Source organism: Solanum pennellii, chromosome 4 (genome assembly GCF_001406875.1).
Source record: "Solanum pennellii chromosome 4, SPENNV200".
NCBI lineage: Eukaryota > Viridiplantae > Streptophyta > Magnoliopsida > Solanales > Solanaceae > Solanum > Solanum pennellii.
In genome coordinates this window covers 43,214,848-43,237,898 of record NC_028640.1, presented here as the reverse complement: position 1 = coordinate 43,237,898, position 23,051 = coordinate 43,214,848, and the positions used below count along the sequence as shown (strand labels likewise).

Below are 23,051 nucleotides of genomic sequence, written 5' to 3'. Positions count from 1 at the left end.
TTGAAATCCTTTTTGAAATCTCTTTGAAGTGACTCCTTGAATGAAAGAAGGTTCAAGGATGACTACCATATCTTAATATGAAGAAAAACACAAAATTTGGTGAAGAAACTTGAAATATTTCGTTTTCTTCCTTGGAGCTTGCAGCTTCTTGAAAATGGTGGTTTTGGAGAAAGGCTTTGGAGATATTTTGTATTTGAGCTATAGGATTTGAATTGATGGGTGAATTGGCATTTAAAGTGACCTAAAACAGTCCACAAATGATATCCAATGTTTCCAAAATACCCCTACACCATTTGGACCCTTTTCCAAATTCTAATTTGACTTAAAAAATGACGCAGCCAAATCTGGGACTTCGTTGCGCGTCGCGGAGGGAGCTTCTGATTCTTGACTCTCAACATTTTGAGGCAGTGAGACTTGTTTCACTCGCGCGATGCAGAGGCAACTTCAGTGTCAGGCGCGTGATGCGAGGTGACTTCCAATTATTGGCCCTGTGCGTTGCCTTGGGTAACTTCCTTGTCCAACGTTTGGGTCCTCCTTGGGGACCCTTAGGGTGGTTACCGGGCAGTCGTACTTGAACGTTTTGACCCTTAGTATGTCCATCTAGGTACTAGGGTCATCCCCAAGTTTTTTAGACTCCAAAAAATATCTAAAATCATGCACAACAAACAAGAACACACTAGCACACAAACAAGGCTATTTTCCGAACGTCTTTGCCGTTCCTTGACGTTTGACATCAAAACCTCACCAACTAACTTCTATGATAAAAAAACATCATTTTAATTCATTATTAACTCATTAAACTCATGTGAAGCTCTAGTTTTACCCACTACATTTGTAGGGTCGTTACATTAATTTAATTCCTTATTAATTATACATAACTTATTCCACATGGAGGATATAAAATCCAAATGCAGGGTTGTCACATAAAACCTTAGAAGTATCCATAACGGATATCTTCTTTCTCAAGTATGAGACATGATTCTATCGACTAATTATTATTTCACTAATGTGATATGTCGTTACACAATCTATTAAAATATATTGATGCATAATAGTGTCTCACCTTTTAATATATTAAAACAATAAATCAAGCTACATAGATCATAATAATTATATCATGATTAAGATTATCAGTACACATAATGCACTAGAGAAGTTGTATAAATATTAAAAACATAAACAAACATATCTATTGATCCGCTCAATACACAAGAATGTTCTAATACAAGAAGTTAGAATTTAATCATTCTGATAATGAAGATAGAATTATATTTTAATCTTGAGCTACAATCATCAAAATGTTTTTAAAACTTCATCTTTGATTGTGAACATTTAATTTATAACTTATAAGAACCGACAATTTTAATCTTTTTTGTATGAACTAAATAACTCCAAACATAAAAATCTTCTACTATGTAAATAATTGACACACATATTAGCACACTGATTTATTTAAATAATGACTTTATTTTATCAACTAAAATAAAATAAATAGTATTTTTAAGATATTAGATAAAATAAGATAACGCAACCATGTGATTAATTGTATATCCTGATATAAAGCTCAATTTCTAACTTTTCGGCATAAAACTTGTTGGTTTGGCCTACAGTTCTCTTGACTTGCATGTCCACTTCTACCAGTTTTATTGCATAACTAACATAAAATGATACAAATGTGTAAAATGCCTAAATTAATAAATTATAACACTTGGTGTTGTGAAATGTCAACTTTCACATTTATGAGTCTTGACTTCAAATTTTTCAAGGCTCGTGATGTGTTTCATACTATAAAGTTCCATTAGATGCTTTTTATACTTATGCTATCAGGTTTTGGAAATATTCATTCTTGATTTTCTATCGTTTGTAGTATGATTTCCCTTCGATAGGCTCATATGCGTATTGTTTTCAGCTTGAGTACTTTTTTTTTGAAGTTTTTGGAGCGTGTGTCGTCATGACCTCAGCTCTTGGATTGTGATAAAAAACTTTAGCAAATAAAAATCAGATGTTTTTATTCTTTTTGATAAATGCAATATTAAGAAAATATTAGACAATTAAATCTCTTTTACGACCAGCAAAAAAGTATATTCTTGTTTCTTAAATAAATTTTTAAATTCAACAATTCATTCTTTGCAAAAGAATAGTAAAAGTTATTTCTTATTCCGGAACAGTTCTTTTTTTCTTATAATAATAGGTTAATTAGTCATGCATAGAAGGGTCCATAAACTTATTGATTTATGCTTCTTATTACGATATTAATTCGCTAAAGAATAAATTAATCATATTGTAATAAATTACAAATTCTTTCACTAAATATTTGTAGTTGAACTCCTCGATTTGATTTCGAAATTTGCCATTACATCTTATTTTACTTCACATGTTAGAATTAATGACAATAATTCATTAAGATAAATTTTCTGAATGATTTGATTTATCGACTAATTTACTCGTTTATTATTATACTTAACTTATTCCACATGACGAATAAAAAATTCACATGCGGGATTTTCACGTGAAAACTTTTTAGTATCCATAAAGGGGTGTTTCTATCTTAAGTCTTAGAAATGATTCTACCAACTAATTATTATTTCACTAATGTGATTTGTCATTTCTCAGTCTATTAGGAATATATTGACTCATAATAGAGTCTCTCCCCTTTTAATAGATTAAAATAATAAATCAAACTACATAGTTAATAATAATATATCATGATTAAGAGTATAAGTACACATAATGGACTAGAGAAATTGTTTATAAATATTCAAAACATGAAGACACATCTCTATTAGTCTGTTCAATAGACACAGAATGTACTAGCACTAAGATGTTAGAATTTAACCATTTTCATAGTTAAGCTAAAATAATATTTTAATCTTATGCTACAATCATCAAGATATTTTTCAAATTTCATTTTTGATTGTGAACATTTAATTTATAACTTATAAGAATTGACAATTTTAATCTTTTGTGTATGAATTAAATAACTCCATACATAAAAGTTATCTATTACATAAATAATCGACACACATATTAACACAATGGTCTATTTAAATAAAGACTTTATTGTATCAACTAAAATGAAATAAATAGTATTTAGAAGATATTTGATAAAATGCAATATATAATTCAACCACATGATATCCATATTTAAAGCCACCCTGGTCTATATATATGTGGCTACGCCAGTGAATGGTGAGGTAGGCATTGTTGAGTGCTTGGCTCAACTTGGACTTTGATGACATTGGACAGAGTGATAGTTGGCTTTAGTCTTTCACTAAACTAACATGGAATGTTAAAGATTACAGAAAACATAATATTCTTAGTAAATATTGAAGCAGTAATTGGACATCCAGGTGGTGTAATTTACAAAAACAAAGACAAAAAATGACACAGATAAGAGTGTTTAATCCAAGCAGAAAATGTACAATCTCTTCAAGACCTTTTTCCTTTTCCTGGTTTGCTTATTGGACGATGAAGGTCAAGGGGGAGAGATCCAGCCATTCATGTTTCGTGGTTAAACTCTCTCAGACATACATATCCTGCAATACTTAACAAAAGTGAATTCGATTTTATTTGTAATGCATCAATGTGTTTTAATTATGTGTAAAAACTATATCTTATTTTCTAAAATTATGACATCCCTTATGAAAATTCATGTGGTTAGTACATTTTCTGTTTTCAGTAAGAAGCATTAGTTGTGGTAAGAATGTTGAATGAAATCAGTTCATACCTCTCCAAAAGCAATTTTGTACTTCTTTTGTTGACATCCCTGAATTCACACAAAACACAAATTAAATATTAAAGAAAAGATATAAAATCACCATTGAAGTTGTTTTGAATTTTCAAACAGACAAATTTAACTTTGCGAGTCTCTTATTAATCCATGAAACTATCTAAATCTACAATAAATATATCATTTTGACTAATTTTAACACTACTCGTGTTGTCACAGCATATGGGCGCATGAAGCACTATTGATACAGCTTCATACCAATGTAAATTTGTCATTTGGCACTTCCAATTTGCAGTATTGAAAATAAATATAAAAACTCATGTATTAATTATTATTTTTAACTTTATTAAGAATTGTTTTTAATTTTTCAAAAAAAATTCTCATCTTCCCTACCATCATTAGCTTATCCATATTTCTTGAGCATCCATGTATTCCTTCATTTCTTTTTCTCTTTTTCCTTTCTGGAATTTTTTTTTAAAAAACTAATGTTATTGATTTTATTTTTTAAAAAAGAAAATTAGTTTAGTGATTTTTTTTCTCTTACAAATCAAGATTGGGATCTAGGAGTAGTTAAACTAAGAAAAATTCAATTTGGAAGTAAGAGTTGGAGAAGGTGGCGATTTAAATGTCAGATTTTGACTTGCTAATATTTGAGTATTTAGATTTTAATTATTTGACGATATTTATCGTCATAAATAAATTAATTGATAGTAATTTGATTAAAAATTGATAGTGTTGCTGCGAAATTTGTTCAGCCGCAATGGATTTGAAGATTCTTGCAGCACAAAGAGAATGGAAAATAACAAAGTTGAGGTGAAGAAGAAAGAGAAAAACAAAGAACGTAGTTGAGGTGAAGAAGAAAGAGAAAAAAGGAAAACAATGAAATACAAAGAAATTAGATAAAAAATAATTTAAAATTATTTTTAATACGTGGCAAGTGACTATTAGTGCGTAACATACAAATATTTTTGTACAAGTGGTATTGAGTGAAAAATGAGGTATACATTTTATTTTTAAGTTGTTTAAAGGGGTAACAGGACACCTGCAAAGTTAAAATATCTTTCTAAAAATTCAAAATAACTTCGATGATAATTTTATGTCTTTATTATAAATATTATAACATGTCACCTCTATATATAACAACACATAATTTATTGTAGTAGGGTATGCAATTGACCACCCTTAACTTAAGGTGGCGCACTTTACTTTGTAATATAATTATTCAATTAATTATGGCATTTGCGGCTATTATATTTAACTAAAAACTCTTTAATTACCCCTAAATATTCCTCTGATGGAGGTGCCACCGTATAGGGTCTTTCTTGGCAAATTCCATATCGATGCCCTTGGAACTTCGATTGGCTTTTGAGTAGATTCTTCATCTGCAAAAACCTTCGTAAATCACTTTGTTAGTATTTCTTAAACTAATTAATTGAAGACCACTATGGTTGCATCACTGAGTATAAAATTCACCTCATTTACTTGGAAGTATGTTCCGTTGAGTGGAAATTTCCCCTTATTTGTTATTCGACACGGGATCTGAAGATGCTCTTACGAGTTAGTTTTTATTGAAAAAATAACTATTAAAATAAATTAGAATGTGAGATTTCTTACAACCATGAGAAATCCCAATTCAGGAGTAATCATTAAGTCCTAATTTTTGTTTTCTCACCAGAAGAATCCCACTAACAGTCTTAATATTGCTTCCTACGCCTATATTCGACGCATCAACCTTGCTTTGAGTTTCATCGCAATTGCAGGATTCATACTTCTCTTATTCGGAAGCTACATTTCCTGTACGGTACAAAAGTGTGAGTTCACTATGAATATCCTACATAGACAACGTGTTTGTGTTTCTTTTTAGATAAATTTTGTCCATTCAAGTATATAACTTTCGGGAAGCAATGACCTGGTGTCCTTATAGCAAGTAGATATGGGCAAGTGTCTTCCAGTTCTCGTTTCTGTAGCTGCATTCATAAGCTTTAGTCAACTTAACCAAATCAAAAGACATGACGAATAAATAATTTATTTCATGTTGGTAACCCAACTTACCCCTTCTAACAAAGGATGTGAATCTGGAAGTTCATAGCTGCAGCGCGTAGGAAAAACAAATGTTAATGAGCAGTTATTACAACACTTCACCATTTTCTTCGTTATCTTTTGGAATGTGCATCCCCTTTATTGCACGAAACTTCGTCCGATATAACATCTCTCTCGCAGAAATATTTCTTATATCCATTTGTCATCTCAATAATAAGATTCTTAATGTGCACACATAGCTTTTCCATGTAATGCCAATTTAACAGTGAAGTTAAATAAAACTTATTGCAAAACTTACACTTGATGCTCCATCCTTAACCGACCGTTATGCTTCAATTTAGGCAAAGGTGCTTCTAGAGTGGCAACGACCAAAGCATTAGACAAATCAGTGTCTTTTGTTGAGAGGTCATTCTCGTCTATGTAACTTAACAAATTTTCCATGAATGCCTGACAATCAAATGTGATGGTAGGTATGCCACTGGCAGAATAATCTTCAATGTCTATTTCTCCAATACACCCAAGAGCTGGATAGGTGATAAGCTTATTCTGGTGATCTCCCGTCGAATGTTGTGATTTTGAGGCTTCCCCGAAAGAAGAAACAAGATTTTCTTGAGAGCTTTCAGTACATGAGTATGCACTATCTACAGGTACTAAAGCCGTATTGACGTTTGCACAGCTGTTTTCTCCTGGCCCCGTCAGGGGAAGTCTTGCACTGCATTAATGTTCGATAGGTTTACTTAGGAATTGTACTGTTTCTACATATTCCTATCAACATGATTTAGTTTCTGAATGTTCCGAGAGAAGGTCATTGCAGTGATTTCAAAGAGAACGAAGAACTATCCTTAAGTGGCAATATGAACGTACTGGGAAGGCTTGGTGCTGGAGAGTTAGCAACGTTATGCATTCCACACTTTTCACTCCCACACCATAAATGCTCAGCAATAACTCCCTGGTAGAAACAGATTTCTCGATCAACTACACTTTCAAATCTCAGTTAACTTATGTCACCAACTATCCGACTATTTTGAATTCATACAAAAAGAAAGTGAAGACATTACTTAGCCTTTTCTGGTTCAAGTTCTCGTAGCCATTCTAGATCCACATTCTCTTGTTCCAGGAGAAGGCACTTGATAAAATTCTGCAAGTAGTGACCACACAGTTAGTTTATTACAATGCTGATTGATTACCAAGGAATTCTTAGCCGAACATTGTTAACCTTAATTCTTTCTGCAAGCTTTTTGTCCATTCCCCTTTGATTGATAGCTTTTGATACTTGATCCGTTGTTGCATCGTGGACTGCATGCCAATCTATGGCATCTAACGTGCTATCATTAATCTCTTTGGGATTTACGAAGGAAGAGAGCTTCCTTATATTTTCCCTTGTAATGGCGTCACTTTCCATGTCTGCATTTTGACTTTTCCATCTTAAGATTGGTTCAGATTGCTGATTTCTTGTCTCCTTTTTCTTCTTCCCCCCTTTCAGATTTGTTCTTCAGATTATCCCCTAGTTCTTAATATTAGAGCTTCCTTTGTTAGATTTCTCCAGCTTGTTTTTTCCATTTCCATTGTGGAATGTTGATTTGAAACTGACTTCATTATAAGGATATTGAGCGGCAAGGGACATGAAAACAGAGCTGCAAAAGCACAATTTGAGATCACTATTCAGATTTTTAATGAACGCATTAATAATCCCTTGTGAAAAGCTTTTTGCATAGAGTCTTCAATACCTTGATACTTTGTCAGTGACATTTTGAGCCAGGAAAACCCCAGCCACAGAATCTACAATTGAACCTTTCCACTGTGAGAACTGTTTATTACCTATCAATATATAATCTGCCTGAAGACACCGACTAGACATATTCTCTTCACATGATATATAATGAAAGAAAATGAAATATGTGCTCATTGTTGTCTTACTCATTCTGATAAAGAAATACTCCAGTTGTAGTTACTAGCTAGTTACCATTATTTAACATATACAAATTACATTATTCTGGTTCTTGTCATTTTTTTATTTTCAGGGAAACACAATCAAACCTCTGTTTGACGTGTAAAATTGTGTTCATATCAAGTGATCCATAAACAGGCATTTTGATACTTCAAAAAGATGATCAGTCCTTAGTTAGTTATAGTGTTTTCCTCTTTGAAGATATTGTTTTTCTTTGATGATGTTCTGGATTCTGGATGAATTATTTGTGCACACGTGCTAGTTTGTCGAAATTCTATGATATTTCTGTATCCTTGAAATGGTGGAATTATGTATATGCTGTTATTTTTCATTTATTTATGCTGCATACGTTTATAACTTTCCGAGTTGCATACAATAAAATATCTAGATCACATTTTGATACTGAGTTTAATGAATACAAGCATAATATAATACCTTGGATAAGATGCATGCGAAAAATGAATGATAACACCCGTCCGTGGAACAATGTCCTCTCTATTTCCCATCTTTCATCACATTTTTCAGATTTGCAGCCTTCATGTTCCGGTTTTCCTATCAGAGATTTCCATTCTTGTATTGCCTTCTCATCAAGGATTACTTTTGTTCTCAAGATCATTTTCTCTGTCACTAGGTGTTTCATCGTTTGAAACTTGTGCATCTTTCTTCTTGTGATTGATTTCAGAATTCTTTTATGTTTCACTATGAGTCCATTTTTACTGCTAGATGCTTGAAGCCTTGGTTTCTTGTGAACGCAAAGGCTGGCAGCCTTCCCTGGACTATCCTTTAGACATTTAAGTTACATCAAAGGAAAAAAAATATAATTTCTTGTCAAATGTTATATTGAAAATCCAAGTAAGTTGTATAACCATTACCTTAGGTAGTAGAAACTTTTGATGTTTTCCGCTTCATGTTCTGCAATTCCTGAAAATCTGGTAAAACTGTTTTGCAGTTGTTATGTATCTGATTATTTTTAAATCGTCGATTGTACACCTACAATGTATAGTTTGTAGCATAGTTTGGATTAGAAACAGAAAAGATGCAAGTGGAACAACATTCGTAGTAAAACATTTGTCTGGACAGGCTTGTTATGCCCTTCAATGAATGGCTCAACTTTTTCACACTTGTTACGTCTTTTATGGTACACCTGCAACGGAAAGTAGTACCGTACTTTGGATCAGAAACAAATGAACATTTGCAGGATTGAGAAGTGAAGAAATAGGGAAAAAACTTTTACTTGGAGAGGGTTGGAAGGAACTGATAATGAACCAAGCTTTTCTAATGAGCTTTTTTCCGAGTCTTTGAAACTAGTGTTTTTCTTCTTCAACTGATGGAAAATAATTTAGTAATATAATCCAACAGACGAGATAATATGTATAATTCAATCTTAGGAACAAGCTCAATGTTGAGATAATTATTAAGCACAAAATCTAATATACTAGTTGACTTGGTTCATTAAGCAAATCAAAATTGAAGTCATTACCTGCACCCAAGCGAATTAGCCTTTCCTTTACTATTTTCCATTGACGACGAAAGTACCTTTCAACTATCAAAATGCTCCTAGTTAGTAAAGTAGAACAAAATAATCCCAACGATACAGAATCTCTCGAACATATTTGATTAATCACCTGCTCCCGAACTAAGTATCTCCTTTCCTTTCCTTGGTCGAAGCCAATAACTATAATCTGTGGAAAAAAAGACACTGAACTGATGAAATCCCAAAAGAAAACAATAAAGTTTCTCTCGATCGCATGACAATAATGCTGCAACCAAACAATCAAGAATAGACATTCAAACTTGGTATCAGCTGGCAAGTAATATAAGTAGTACACAACTAGAAACCTCCACTTGATCTTAACTCAACTGGTAACTAATCCTTATGGAGGTGTATGGATAATCATGTTGTAAGTTGGAGTGTTCAACTAACACTCACACAATGGTGACAAGTTGCACTACATCCAAAGTAATCATTAGCGACAATTAATTCATAATTGCTGCTAAATATGTATTTTTACTAGCAGTTGACACTCTTTATATATGTGCCTAAAGTCTTTAGCGACATTGGTTCTAATGACACTTAACTAATGCCGGTAACGACTTTATCACTCTTTATTAATGTCAATATTTGTTGACGCTAAAAGTTGTTTTTGTTATAGTGTTGATGTGTCTAAATTTGCATGCTCAAAAAATTGAATGTAAGTGTCTGTTTGTGTATTATATCTTCATCAATTAAAGCACTCATAAAATTTGATGCATGTGTTTTGAAACAATCAACCAACTTGTCACGACCCAATTTCTCGAGCCATGAATGCACCTACTATAACCCACTAGTAGGTAAACCAAACCATAACCCAGAATAACATGAAATGGGTGTGAGGGTAGAAACTAAACAAGACTAAGCAAAATTACTATAACAACATAAGCAAACCAAAACTTAAATACAATTAAGGATCCCTCCCAGAACCTGGAAGTCACTAATACAGAGCTACCAACAAAACGAGTACAAGTCCCAACAGTGTACCACCGAAACTAGACTGTCTCGAAAAGTAAAAGACAAGTCTTTATATACACAGATGGAGACTGAAATCATACAAAACGTCGTGTGCTCACCCTGTTTCCAGACCAGAAATGCTCCAAACTCGATCAACGCTAGCTAGTGGTGCTCGGACCTGCATCACGAAATAGATGCAGAGTGTAGCATGAGTACCAAATAACAGGTACTCAGTAGGCATCACAGGCCGACCCAACTAGAAAAGTAAAGCAATATGAGAAGACGGAATCACATAACTAGAGGTAAAGAACGGAAGGCTAAGTAATACAGGAATGCACACGAGTGTATAAAGATCTAACTAAATTAATATAAATAAGCTAACTACACCTAACTGGACCCCCTCCCCCATAAGCCCAGAAGGTACACTCGTGCGCAGGTTTAAATAAAAACCAGAACAGACCCCCATAAGCCCGACGAGTACACAAAATAACTATAACTTAAGGAAAATAGAACTCAAGACCAAAGAACACCGAACAAAATAATAGAATCTGACGGTACGGAAGTGGGGCCTTGAACCGGACGCTCACTAAAATTACATAAGTAGCCAATTGCAAAATATAAGTAACTGAGGCCGGACCTCTAACCGGATGCTCTACATACTTGAGGCCGGACCTCTAACCGGATGCTCTACATACTTGAGGCAGGACCTCTAACGGATGCTCTACATAAGTATGTGGATGGTCGAGGCCGCACCTTAAATTCGGATACCCGACAAAGATGTCGATATAACTGCTGAAAGAGTCTTTATCTATCCATAATCATAAATATCCGTGGAACACCATCTAGACTTAGCTAATCAATATAAGTCCTTGACGCCGAATCGAAACTCAACTTTGAATCGCGTAGCGGAATTCATTGTCACTAACGTAACTCGAGAAGCCGTAACATCGAAAAAAATACGGATAACTATCGTTGGAGCGAGATCATCATCTATCTAAATACCAAACTATCAAACTCAAGTCTGTTACACCAGTCTACAAGGATTTAAGCCGGCCGAGCGACGTCGGGGCTAAACTAAGTCCTACCGACTTTGAATCATGCATTTCTAAGGAAAACCCTAGTCAAACCTAAACTAAGGCCCAACATACTTTTGATAACCAGTATTCAAACATACAAGTAATCCATATAGCAAAAAAGGTCAATTAATAACAATAAACATGCTCACAGTTACCCGATAATTCTCAGAAAAAGGCCAAAAATATGATTTTTAACACCTATGCATGATACAATAACTACCCAACCCAAATCCCAACTAATCAACATGCATTCACATGTTCAAGTTCAATCTAAGAAGGGAAACCGTAGCCTACCTGAACGCAGATCATGCGCGCTCCGAAAAATCACTACCACGGAGCTTTTCCTTTCTGAAAGGCCTCGAAACATTGATACACTATCAAAAATAGACTCACAACGTTATTACGGTCATTTAAACACTAAAATCGCATGAAACGAAGACAGGTCAATTTCGCGGTCAAAACGGAAAAAGTGGAATCCACGTTGAGAAGTCCAAAATTAACACCAAATAAAGGTCCTAAACAACTCTTGGAACTTGTGTTTCAAAATTGAACACAATTCGGGACTCAAGACAGTCCCAACATGAACATGCAACCAAAAACCCAAATTCTACGCCAAAAATCAGCAACAAGGGCAGCAGCTATTTACAAGAATTTATCAAAAATGAAGGTCCAACTGCCCAAACCAATCACACCACGACAATTCTCATGAAAAACCCCACAATATAGGCTCTTGAATCACTAGATTAGGACCTAAAATGGCCAAGAAATCACCTTCTAAAAGTTTCCCAAAAGTTGAGATCGAAAATGAGCTATGACAGAAGTTAAAACACAAAATTTACCTCAAATCAGGTCCCAAATCAGATTCCAAGCTCACCTATACGTTGCCCTCAAAAAATCTCACAACTTAGCCTTTTGAATTGCCCAATTTGGAGTTCTATATCTCAATATATCGCAATTTCAAAGTAAAACATAAAGGCTGAAAATTGAGCTTTTATAAGGACGAAGTTGGTCGCTAATAAAACGAGAAATCTGGTCGTTAAAACCCCAAATTCTAGTCGTTAAAGGGCTGCACCAGATTTCAGCTTTGTCTAATTTCTACAAAGTCTTCGACGGGTGCTCGGAATTCGTTCGGAACCTGATAAAAATAAAACATATATGCTACCCTACCAAAGTCGACATTCCGGACTCAATGGCGTAGTCAAAATTTCCATCAGAGGTCATCTCGATAAAATGTGGGTCCAACTTCCATTGGCCATTTTAAGTCAAAAATCACAAAAGGGCTCGGAAAAATATCAAAAACCTCAGAACAAGAAAGAAGGGTCAAACTAGACAAAACTTGACATTCCGGAGCTCACCGCGCTGACGGAATCTCATCCGCGCGCATTTACTCAGAATGTTGACTAAAGTCAAACTTAGCCTTTAACTTAAAGTTAAAACGCCTAATCACACCAACTCACACTAAAAACTTTGAGAGTCATATCAATAATGCTACTAGCCTAAAATGACCCTTCCGGAACTGATGGAATCGTCAGAATTGGATTCTGATGTCATCTTCTTGAACTTTTGATCGAAAATGATCTTTCAAGGTTCATAAGCTCCAAAAATACTAAAGCTCACACAATAATCAAACGAAAAACCATGTGATTGATCTGTCAGTCCCAGCAAGTCATAAATAACTTGGGATCGCTGTAGGAACGCTCTAAACGATGCACAGAAGATAAAACACTAAAAATGACAAGAAGGGTCATTACAATATCCACTACTAAAAAGGACTTTCGTAGGCGAAAAGTAAGGTTCAAGAAGTACCTGAAGGCTCAAACAAGCCGAGAAACTGCTCTTGCATCTCCTGCTCGGTCTCCCAGGTAGCCTCCTTGACTGAACGATGCCTCCAACGGACCTTAACAATAGGAATGACTCTCGAGCGCAATTCCCTCACATCTCTGGCTAGGATGGCAACTGACTATTCTACAACTGTCAAACGATCATCCAAATCAACTGCATCATACTGGAGAACATGGAACTCATCAGGAATATATCGGCGTAGCATCGAGACATGGAAAACTGGGCGGATGCCTGAAAATGCTGGAGGTAGGGCCAACTCATAATCAACCTTCCCAACTGTCTGAAGTATCTCAAAAGGCCCAATGTACATGGGGCTAAGCTTACCCCGCCTCCCAAATCTCATCACACCCTTTATGGGCGACACACAAAGGAATACCCGATCACCAACAGAGAATCTCAAAGGTCGACGCCTTCGATTCGCATAACTCTGGTGCCTACTCTGAGGTGTCCTGATTCTATCCTGAATCACTCTCACCTGCTACAAAGCCTCCTGAATCAAATCTGTACCTCACGGCCTAGGCTTTGTACACTCGAACCAGCCCACTGGAGAGCGACAACGCCTACCATACAAGGCCTCAAACGGGGCCATCTGAATGCTAGAATGGTAGTTGTTGTTATACGCAAACTCCGCCAAAGGCAAGACTGGTCTCAATGACCACGAAACTCAAAAACACAAGCCCGTAGCATGTCCTATGCCTAAATAGTGATCTCTGACTGGACATCAGTCATCTTCGGGAGGCTACATGATCTGTTTAGGAAGATATGTATTTTGTTTCAAATTTGTGTCGCGTGTGTCTTGTTTGTTTATTAAAACCTCAGTTGTTTCACTCTATTAGGGTATGTCTCGCACGCGAGGCGGTGCGTTCGGGGGATATGCACCCGGAGCACCCGCTTGGGGTAGACGTCGACCTCGAGGTTGAGGTAAGGCCGCAACACCGGCCCGGGATAGGGAGGAGGATCCTCATGCAGCACATGTACCGCCACAGCTAGTGGTGCCGGGGCCAGCCCAGCCACCACCCGCACCAGTTGCAGCAAATGATCTTCATTCCCTCTTGACTCAGATACTAGCAGCTATTGGGGATAGGAGACAGGCACCAGCTGCAGCAGTACCAGCACCAGCCCCAGCGCTGCAAGTTCAGCCGCCACCAGTTCATGTGGCCGCCCCACCAGACTTAGAGGTTAGAGAGATGCCACTGCAAGATAAGAAGATGTTCAGGGTATTTCAGAGGTTGGCACCACCTATATTCTCAGGGGCGATTGGGGAGAACGCTCACGAGTTCCATCTCACTTTCCAGGAGCAGTTACATTCATTAGGCCTCTTAGAGTCGCGAGAAGCTGACTTTACCTCTCATTAGTTCCATGGGCCATCCAGGCAGTGGTGGCACACGTATCAAGAGTCTAGGCCAGTTGGATCTCCTCCTATATGTTAGAGTGAGTTCTCAGAGGCTTTCTTGGCCCGATTCATGCCACGGAGCGTCAGAGATAGGCTTAGTGATCAGATCTCTAGATTGGAGCAGGGCTTTATGACCGTTTCAAAGCATGAGGCGAGGTTCCATGAGTTGTCTCAACATGTTACTATGATCCTGCCCACAGAGGAGAGAGAGTTCGTTGTTTTGTACGTGAGTTGCGATACCGTTTGAGGGTTGACACAGAGCATATGTTTTCAGCTAGCCGTTCTTTTCTTGATGTGGTCGATCATGCCTGATCCTAGGAGCATATTCATCGTGAATCCCAAGGGCACGGCGATAAGAGGGCACGCTACCAGGGCACCTATAGCAGGTCGCATACTAGGGGGAGGGACTCATATGATAAGCCCCGTCAGAGGTTCCAGCAGGGTCATACCAGGCGGCATGACCTGCTTCTAAGGGAGGCAAATATCAGCAGAGTGGTCCTAGTACATGCCAGATTTGAGGGGATCAGATTCCTTTCCTTCATGCCGCGGTCGGGTTACTACAGGGCGTTCAGCTTTGGGGTCTTATGAGTATGGTGATCTTGACCATTAGTCTAGAGAATGCCCCCAGCGAGGTCGGAGGCGATTGTACCAGCTCCACCTACATTTAGACCAGTTTCAGTCGTGTCTTCTCCGGCTAGAGAAAGTGGTCAGGTTCAGGACCGTCGAGAGAGTCGACAGGATACCAGGGTGGAGCTCGGGGAGGTAGGTCAGGTGGTAGACCGAGTGCACCAGGAAGAGGTGCTCAGGGCCATTTCTATGCAGCCCCGGCAAGGGCGGCGGCTGAGGCATCTGACGATGTCATCTCAGGTATTCTCTTCTTATGCCATCAACCTGCTACAATATTATTTGATACAGGGTCCACATTCTCGTATGTATTTATTTATTTTGCTCCCCGATTGGGTATGAGGTCCATGTCTTTGGCAGAGCCAGTTCATGTTTCGACCCTGTAGGTGAGTTCTTAGTAGTAGATCAAGTTTGCGATCTTGCTTAGTGACTATCCTGGGTTATGATACTAGAGATGATCTTATTATGCTAGATATGATTGATTTTGATGTGATTTTGGGCATGCACTGGTTATCCCCCCCTATCATGTGGTCTTGGATTGCTATGCCAAGACTGTTACCTTATCCATGCCTGATGTTCCCCCGATGTTGTGGCAGGGTGCTTATAGTCACACACCGATGGGGATCATCTCTTTTATTCGGGCTAGGCGGTTGGTTGCTTCTGGGTGTTTAGCTTATTTGGCCCACATCTAAGATGTGAGTAGGGAGGGCCCTTCAGTTGACTCAATTCCTGTGGTTAGAGAGTATGCAGATGTGTTCCCTACAGAACTACCTAGCCTACCCCCAGAGCGTGACATTGATTTTGCCATATATTTGGAGCCTGGCAACCGTTCTACTTCTATTTCGCCTTATCGGATGGCTCCGGCAGAGCTCAGAGAGCTCAGTGTTCTGTTAGAGGACCTCTTAGGAAAGGGGTTAATTCGTCCGAGTGGGTCGCCTTGTGGTGCTCCTGTTCTGTTTGTGAAAAAGAAGGATGAGACTTTAAGGATGTGCATTGACTACAAGCAGCTAAACAAGGTGACGGTGAAGAACCTTTAAGCTATGCCTCGTATAGATGATTTGTTTGATCAGCTTTAGGGTGCCGTCGTATTTTCTAAGATTGATTTGAGGTCCGGGTACCATCAGCTGAGGATTAGAGCAGCAGACATCCCTAAGACCGCATTTAGGACTCGTTACGACCATTATGAGTTCCTTGTGATGTCTTTTGGGTTTACTGATACCCCAGCCGCATTTATGGACTTGATGACACGTGTGTTCAGGCCATACCTTGATTCATTTGTTATCATCTTCATTGATGACATATTGGTATACTCGCGGAGCCGGAGTGAGCATGAGCACCATTTGAGGATAGTGCTCCAGACTTTGAGAGATCAGCGGCTTTATGCCAAGTTCTCAAAGTGCGAGTTTTGGCTTGCGTATGTAGCATGCTTGGTACACGTGGTGTCCAAGAAGGGTATTAGGGTTGATCCGACGAAGATTGAAGCTATTCGTGGTTGGGACTGACCAACTTCTGTTAATGAGGTTCGTAGCTTTGTCGGGTTAGCAAGTTACTACAGGCATTTTATTGAGGGATTTTCTACTATTACAGCTGCTTTGACTCGGTTGACTCGCCATGATATTCCCTTTGTGTGGTCGGAAGAGTGTGAGATGAGCTTTCTGAAGCTCAAGGAGTTGCTTACTAGCGCTCCTATATTGACTCTTCCGATTAAGGGCGAGGTTTCACGATTTATCGTGACGCGTCTGGTGTTGGTGTGGGTTGTGTATTGATGCAGCAGGGTCGGGTTATTTTGTATGTGTCGAGACAGCTTAAGTTCCATGAGCGCAACTATCCCACCCATGACTTGGAGTTGGCGGCGGTAGTTTTTGCGCTTAAGATTTGGAGACACTACTTGTATGGAGTTCGATGTGAGATCTATACCGACCACAGGAGTCTTCAGTACATCATGAGCCAGAGGGACCTTGATTCGAGGAAGCGTCGTTGGATTGAGCACCTGAACGATTATGATCTCTCCATTCTCTATTATCCGGTCAAGGAGAACATGGTAGCAGATGCCTTGAGCCGGAAGGCGGTGAGTATGGGTAGTCTAGCCTTCTTATCTGCAGGTGAGAGACACTTGGCTTTGGACATTCAGTTTTTAGCCAATAGCATGGTTCGATTAGATATCTCAGATTCTAGACGCATCTTGGCTTAAATGGGAGTTCAATCTTCTTTGCATGATAGGATCTGTGGTTGTCAGTTTGAATATAAGGCCTTGGGGTCCCTTAGAGATTGAGTGCTAGCGGGTGACGATGATCAGGCTACCTTAGATCCTGATGGAGGGTTGAGATTCGTCGGTCGCATCTGTATCCCAAGAGTTGGAGATTTGACACAGTTGATACTTTCTGAGGCTCATGAGTGTAGATATTCTATCCATCCGGGTACAGCGAAGATGTATCGTGATTTGAGACAGCATTACTGGTGGAGTGGCATGAGATGAGATATTGCTGACTTTGTTTATGTTGCTTGTGCTGTCAGCAAGTAAAGGCTTAGCATTTAAGGCCTGCTGGGTTATAGTAGGTGCCTTCATGGCTCGATAAATTGGGTCGTGACTAGGGGTGGCAGGGGGACCGGGCTATCCCGCCCCGGCCCGCGTCCCGACCCAACCTGCGTCCTGCCCGGCACATCCCCTTATGTTTAGGAGGTTTAAGGGGTGGGGGATGAGGGGACCGGTCAGGGGCCGGTTCACCCCTGCATCCCGGTCGACCCGGCCCGGTTGAACCGATCGGTTCACGGGATCCCCTCTTTTTTTCTTTTTTTTTTTTAATTTTGAAAAAGTTACCATTTTAATCCGTTGGGGAAACGGCTAGTGCCCCCNCCCCCAACTGATTTTTGCCACTTTTTGTGTTCCCAAACACCCCTTACCACCCCCCTACTTTTAAAACTTTTTTTTAAACCCCTAAGTTATAATAATTACACTTTAACCCATTTTTAATATTATAAATACACCTATCCCCTATTATTTCTTACAAAATTATCTATTCTCATTTCTCTTATCTATTTTTCTATATCCTCTCAACTCTCAAGTGTCAATCTTAATTTCTATTCAAGTTTAATTCTCATATTATTATAATCCATATATTTTTAATTTTCAATTCATATTTTTCATATTATATTAATATATAAAATTATATTATCTCATATTTGTTATCAAGTGTTGGTTGGAGTTTCAGATTAAAAGTTAAAACAAACAACAAGCTTCAACAATCGGTTTAATGTCTGTTATTAACGCAGACGTTTGGTACATTCGTTTCATAATATTTATATCTTATTTTTTATATTTATTTTTGTGTTATTATTATTTTTATATTATACTTTATATATAATTAAGTATGAGTTTTAGCAAAAAAAAATAGCGGTAAAGGAAAAGAGAAAGCACAAGATAACGAAGAAAGTAGACTTTTTAAATTATTTAATTTTTGTAAAAACAATAGTAAAGAAAAAAAGAGTAGTAAAAGTGGTGGTACTTCATCTAAATCAACGAGTAGAGTTAGATTTAACATAAATGATTCTACTTATGTTGATGATACTCCTTATGATATTGCTTCAAATGTTCACCTCGATCACGAAAGTTTAGAATGACGTTATGGTAATGTTAATCCTAATGTTGATGAAAATTCAAGTGAAGAAGTAGAAGATGATTTGGGAGAAGAGGAGTTAGAAGAAACACCTACTAGTCCGATGACAGAAGTTCCAAATGAGACTATCAATTTATCGGAGCAAAATTTTGGACATCCACCCCTTATACCTCCCACAAGGGCGAAGGTGAAGTATCAACGCCCTAAAACTTCTATTGTGTGGCAATTTATGACTTTCGATAAAAAAAATAATGTTGTTGTTTGTAATAAGTGTAAGCAACCTTTTAAACATAAACAAGGTGGGGTCAAGGTGGAACGGGGGGATTAAATAGACATTTGTTATCTTGTGTACCGATTCAATATAAAGAAGCTAAAGCATTAGCCAATAGAAAAAAAAGGAATTTCAATTAATGAATTTGATATTACCGGTAATGCATCGATAGGGGCTTCTAACATGGTTCAAGGAACATTAGATCCTTTTAACCACGTTGGTCCAATAACACAACGTAAATATAATAAGGAATTAGATCGGGAAAATTTAGCTAAAATTGTTTTTGTTTGTGGTTTGCCTTATAGTTTTTCTTCAAATCCCGGTGTTATTGAATATATTCAACAAACTTATAATCCAGATTATAGAGGCTTTTCAAGAAATACTGTTAAATCTGATGTTTTTGAGTTTCAAGGTAAACATTGTCAATTTCTTTGATTTATATTTAGCATATTAGATAGTAGAGTGTCTATAACTTCGAACATGGGTCGTAGTGTTAATGAAAATGATTATTTAACTATTACTGCACATTGAATTGATCATAATTGGAATTTACAAAAAAAAAATATTATAATTTATAACTATGTATAGAGAGAAAAAACTGGTGCATATTTAGCGTCAAATATTTTAGATTATTAAATTATTATAGATAAAATAATGGCTGTCGCATTAGATAATGCATTTAATAATACAAACGCTGCTAAAATGTTAAAAGTTAGATTCTGTCCAACTGACAATAATGTTTTTCATGTTAGATCTGTTGGACATATATTAAATTTAGTTGTACAAGATGGTATTTCATTATTTGATTGTGGTAGCGTTAAAATTGAATATGATGTTACCTGGATTTTTCATACAAACAATGTTGCTAGAATTAGGTAATTTAATGAGCGTTGTTTACTATGTGAATTGTCACCTAGAAAAATTCCAAAACATATTAAAACAAGGTGGAATTCTCTTTACGAAATGATTTCGGTTGCTTACATATATAGAAGACTCATACAAATGGTTTTTAATGCTCATAATGCTGACTTATTAGATAGAATTTGTGATGAAGATTGGGAAGAAACTAAAGAACTATTACAATTTTTAAGACTTTTTTATGATGCTACTACCATGTTTTCTGGAATTTATTATACTACTATTTCATCCGTATTAATAAATATTTGTGCTCTTACAATTCAATTTTGTAAATATTAAAAAATAGATAAATTTAGAGTTGCAATTGAAGGTATGATTGAAAATTTTAAAAAATATTTTTTTCCTATTCCTCAAGTTTTTTTTAACGGCTACTTTACTTCATCCTGCTTATAAATTACAAGGTGTGCAAGGCCTTGTTGACACTTTTTATGAAACTTTAGAAATTTTATGGAAAGAAATTCCAAATTGTCAAACGTGTAAGTCTAGCATAAAAGTAGAAGCAAAACTGTTGTATGAAAAATATAGAACTACGGAAAATTTTCAAGGAGAAGTTGGTCAAACTTCTAATGTTGAGATTAATTTTTCACTTCTAATTTCAACTTATATGTGAGGTATTCTTGGTCTTAATTCTATTAACCGTGATGATTTTGAAGAATATTTTAATCAATCTTTAGAAATATTGGAAATCAAAGATGGCAATGAAGATTTATTAGGATGGTGGAGTAGGTGAAGCGATGCATTTTCAACTTTGATCTAAATGGTTCGTGATGTTCTAGCTATTCAAGCTTCATCAGTTGCATCGGTGGCTGCTTTCAGTGCGGCAAGGTTTCAAATTGGTGATCATAGACATTCATTGGCGGAAGATAGTTTGGAAACAACGGTTTTATTTAGAGACTGATCCAACGCCGAAAGGAGGAATAACAATTTGCCAAAGTCAAGTAAAAAACAAGCAAGTTGGATCAAAACACAAACTGAATGCAGTGATGATGAATTAGAGGCACAAGTATTTCTAGCAAGTTTGCCAACACCGGAGGATATCACCATCGATATGATGCGTCAATTAAAATTAAATTTTAAAGGAGAAAACAAATATTTTTAGATTATATTCGAGAACTAATTGAAACAGAACTCTTCCTAGAAGGTGGCTGTGTAAAATTAGTTACTCATCTAATATCTGTAACAAATATTATTTTTACGTATGAGAACTTATTGAAACCGAACCCTTCCTAGAAGGTAGCTGCGTAGATTAGTTACTCCACTAATATTTGTTAATTGTAATTTCTAAGTTCTATTGAATAAATTTGAAGGTTTTAACTTTTTTTCAAGTTTTTTTTTATACAATTATTGTTTTGCATTTTAATTTTAATATATACAATTAAATATATACTAAAGTACTAAACTAACTTTAAAATACTTAATTTAAAGTTTACAATTTACATTACTTTAAAATATTTAAATTAAAAATTTAAACCCCTCAAATTTGAAATTTATAACTTTAAAGTTGAAACATGAAATTTGAAACATGAATCTTGAAATTTGAAAATTGAAACTTTAAATTTGAAAATTTATTTTGATATTTGAAAATTAAAAATTAAATTTACAATTTATTAGCTAAGGATGTATAATTTCAATACAAATATATAAGTATGTAAAAACAAAAAAAATCCCACGTCCCATCCCGTCTCGTCCCCCCAAATCCCATCCTATCCCGTATATATAATGGGACGGGATGTTACCTATTTTTGTCCCCCCAATCCAGGTCCCCCCAATCCCGGTCCCGGTCCAAATTCCCTCTCCCCGTCCCCCGTCCCGTCCCGTCCCCATTCGTCCCGTCCCCCAGTCCCCTTCCCCGTCCCCTTGCCAGCCCTAGTCGTGACAAGTTAAATTGTAATGACCCTTCTTGTCTTTTTTAGTGTTTTATCTTCTGTGCATCGTTTAGAGCGTTTCTACAACTATCCCAAGTTATTTATGACTTGCTGGGACTGACAGATCGGTCACATGGTTGTTTGTTTGATAATTGTGTGAGTTTTAGTATTTTTGGAGCTTATGAACCTTGAACGATCATTTTCGATCAAAGTTCAAGAAGATGATATCAGAATCCAATTCTGATGATTCCATCAGTTCCGAAAGGGTCATTTTAGGCTAGTAGCACTATCGACATGACTCCCAAAGTTTTCATTGTGAGTTGGTGTGATTAGGCGTTTTAACATTAAGTTAAAGGCTAAGTTTGACTTTAGTCAACATTTTGAGTAAACGTGCTCGAATGAGAATTCCGTCAGCGCGGTTAGCTCCGGAATGTCGAGTTTGGTCTAATTTGACCCTTCTTTCGTGTTCTGAGGTTTTTGATATTTTTCCGAACCCTTTTGTGATTTTTGACTTAAAATGGCCAATGGAAGTGGGACCCACAATCGAGATGACCTATGATGGAAATTTTGACTGCGTCATTGAGTCCGGAATGTCGACTTTGATAGGGTAGCATATCTGTTTTATTTTTATCAGGTTCCGAACGGATTTCGAGCACCCGTCGAAGACTTTGTAGAAATTAGACAAAGCTGAAATTTGGTGCAGCCCTTTAACGACCAGAATTTGGTCACAATCAAACTTGAATAGTAATAGTATTTTATACTAACATGACAGAATTCTGAATTGAAAACTAATCAATTTCATGAAGCCTCAAATAAAGTAATAGCAGAGTCAAAATTGGAGTGCTTACTGTGTTGAAAGTGAGATGCAGCCTCTGAACCCTTTACCATGTTGAAATTCCAGAATTTCTTTATCTGAGGTTTAACTTAAAGAGAAAAAAAGAAGCTGTGTCATCAGAAGTGATACATGCAATATGGACTTAAAACTAAAATATGGATTCTCTCTATTCTATTTTTTGTGACATCATTTGACTTGACATGGTATTTAAAAAGAAAAAAACTAGTCATACTTATAGTCTAAAACATTTTATATATTTGTATAGTTAAAAAGGACAAAATGAATATTTTCAACTTTTATTGTTTCTAATAATAAAAAGATCATATTCTTTTTTGGATAAGGTAAAAAGAGTACCCCGTAAATAGGACAGAGGGACTAAATGTATCCAAACGTATAAGATAAAAAGT

The 23,051-nt window shown here is 36.6% G+C and overlaps 1 long non-coding RNA gene across 8 annotated transcripts; it reads right to left on the bottom strand.

The window, feature by feature from the left end:
- Window positions 1–3,281: 3,281 nt before the first annotated feature.
- On the bottom strand, window positions 3,282–22,733 carry LOC107017545. 8 transcript variants are annotated; one of them, XR_003577818.1, is made up of 19 exons: window positions 22,658–22,733; window positions 11,577–11,656; window positions 10,326–10,384; window positions 9,344–9,400; window positions 9,199–9,261; window positions 8,953–9,042; window positions 8,591–8,862; window positions 8,154–8,499; window positions 7,498–7,588; window positions 6,987–7,404; window positions 6,829–6,908; window positions 6,635–6,719; window positions 5,783–6,482; window positions 5,640–5,697; window positions 5,403–5,524; window positions 5,204–5,269; window positions 5,008–5,122; window positions 3,728–3,766; window positions 3,282–3,536 (listed from the first exon to the last, which is right to left on the bottom strand). It is a non-coding gene; the product is annotated as an uncharacterized LOC107017545 (long non-coding RNA). The 8 variants fall into 8 exon arrangements; XR_003577816.1 differs by having other exon boundaries at window positions 3,284–3,536; window positions 5,783–5,819; window positions 6,069–6,719; XR_003577821.1 differs by having other exon boundaries at window positions 5,008–5,112; window positions 5,783–6,719.
- Window positions 22,734–23,051: the final 318 nt, after the last annotated feature.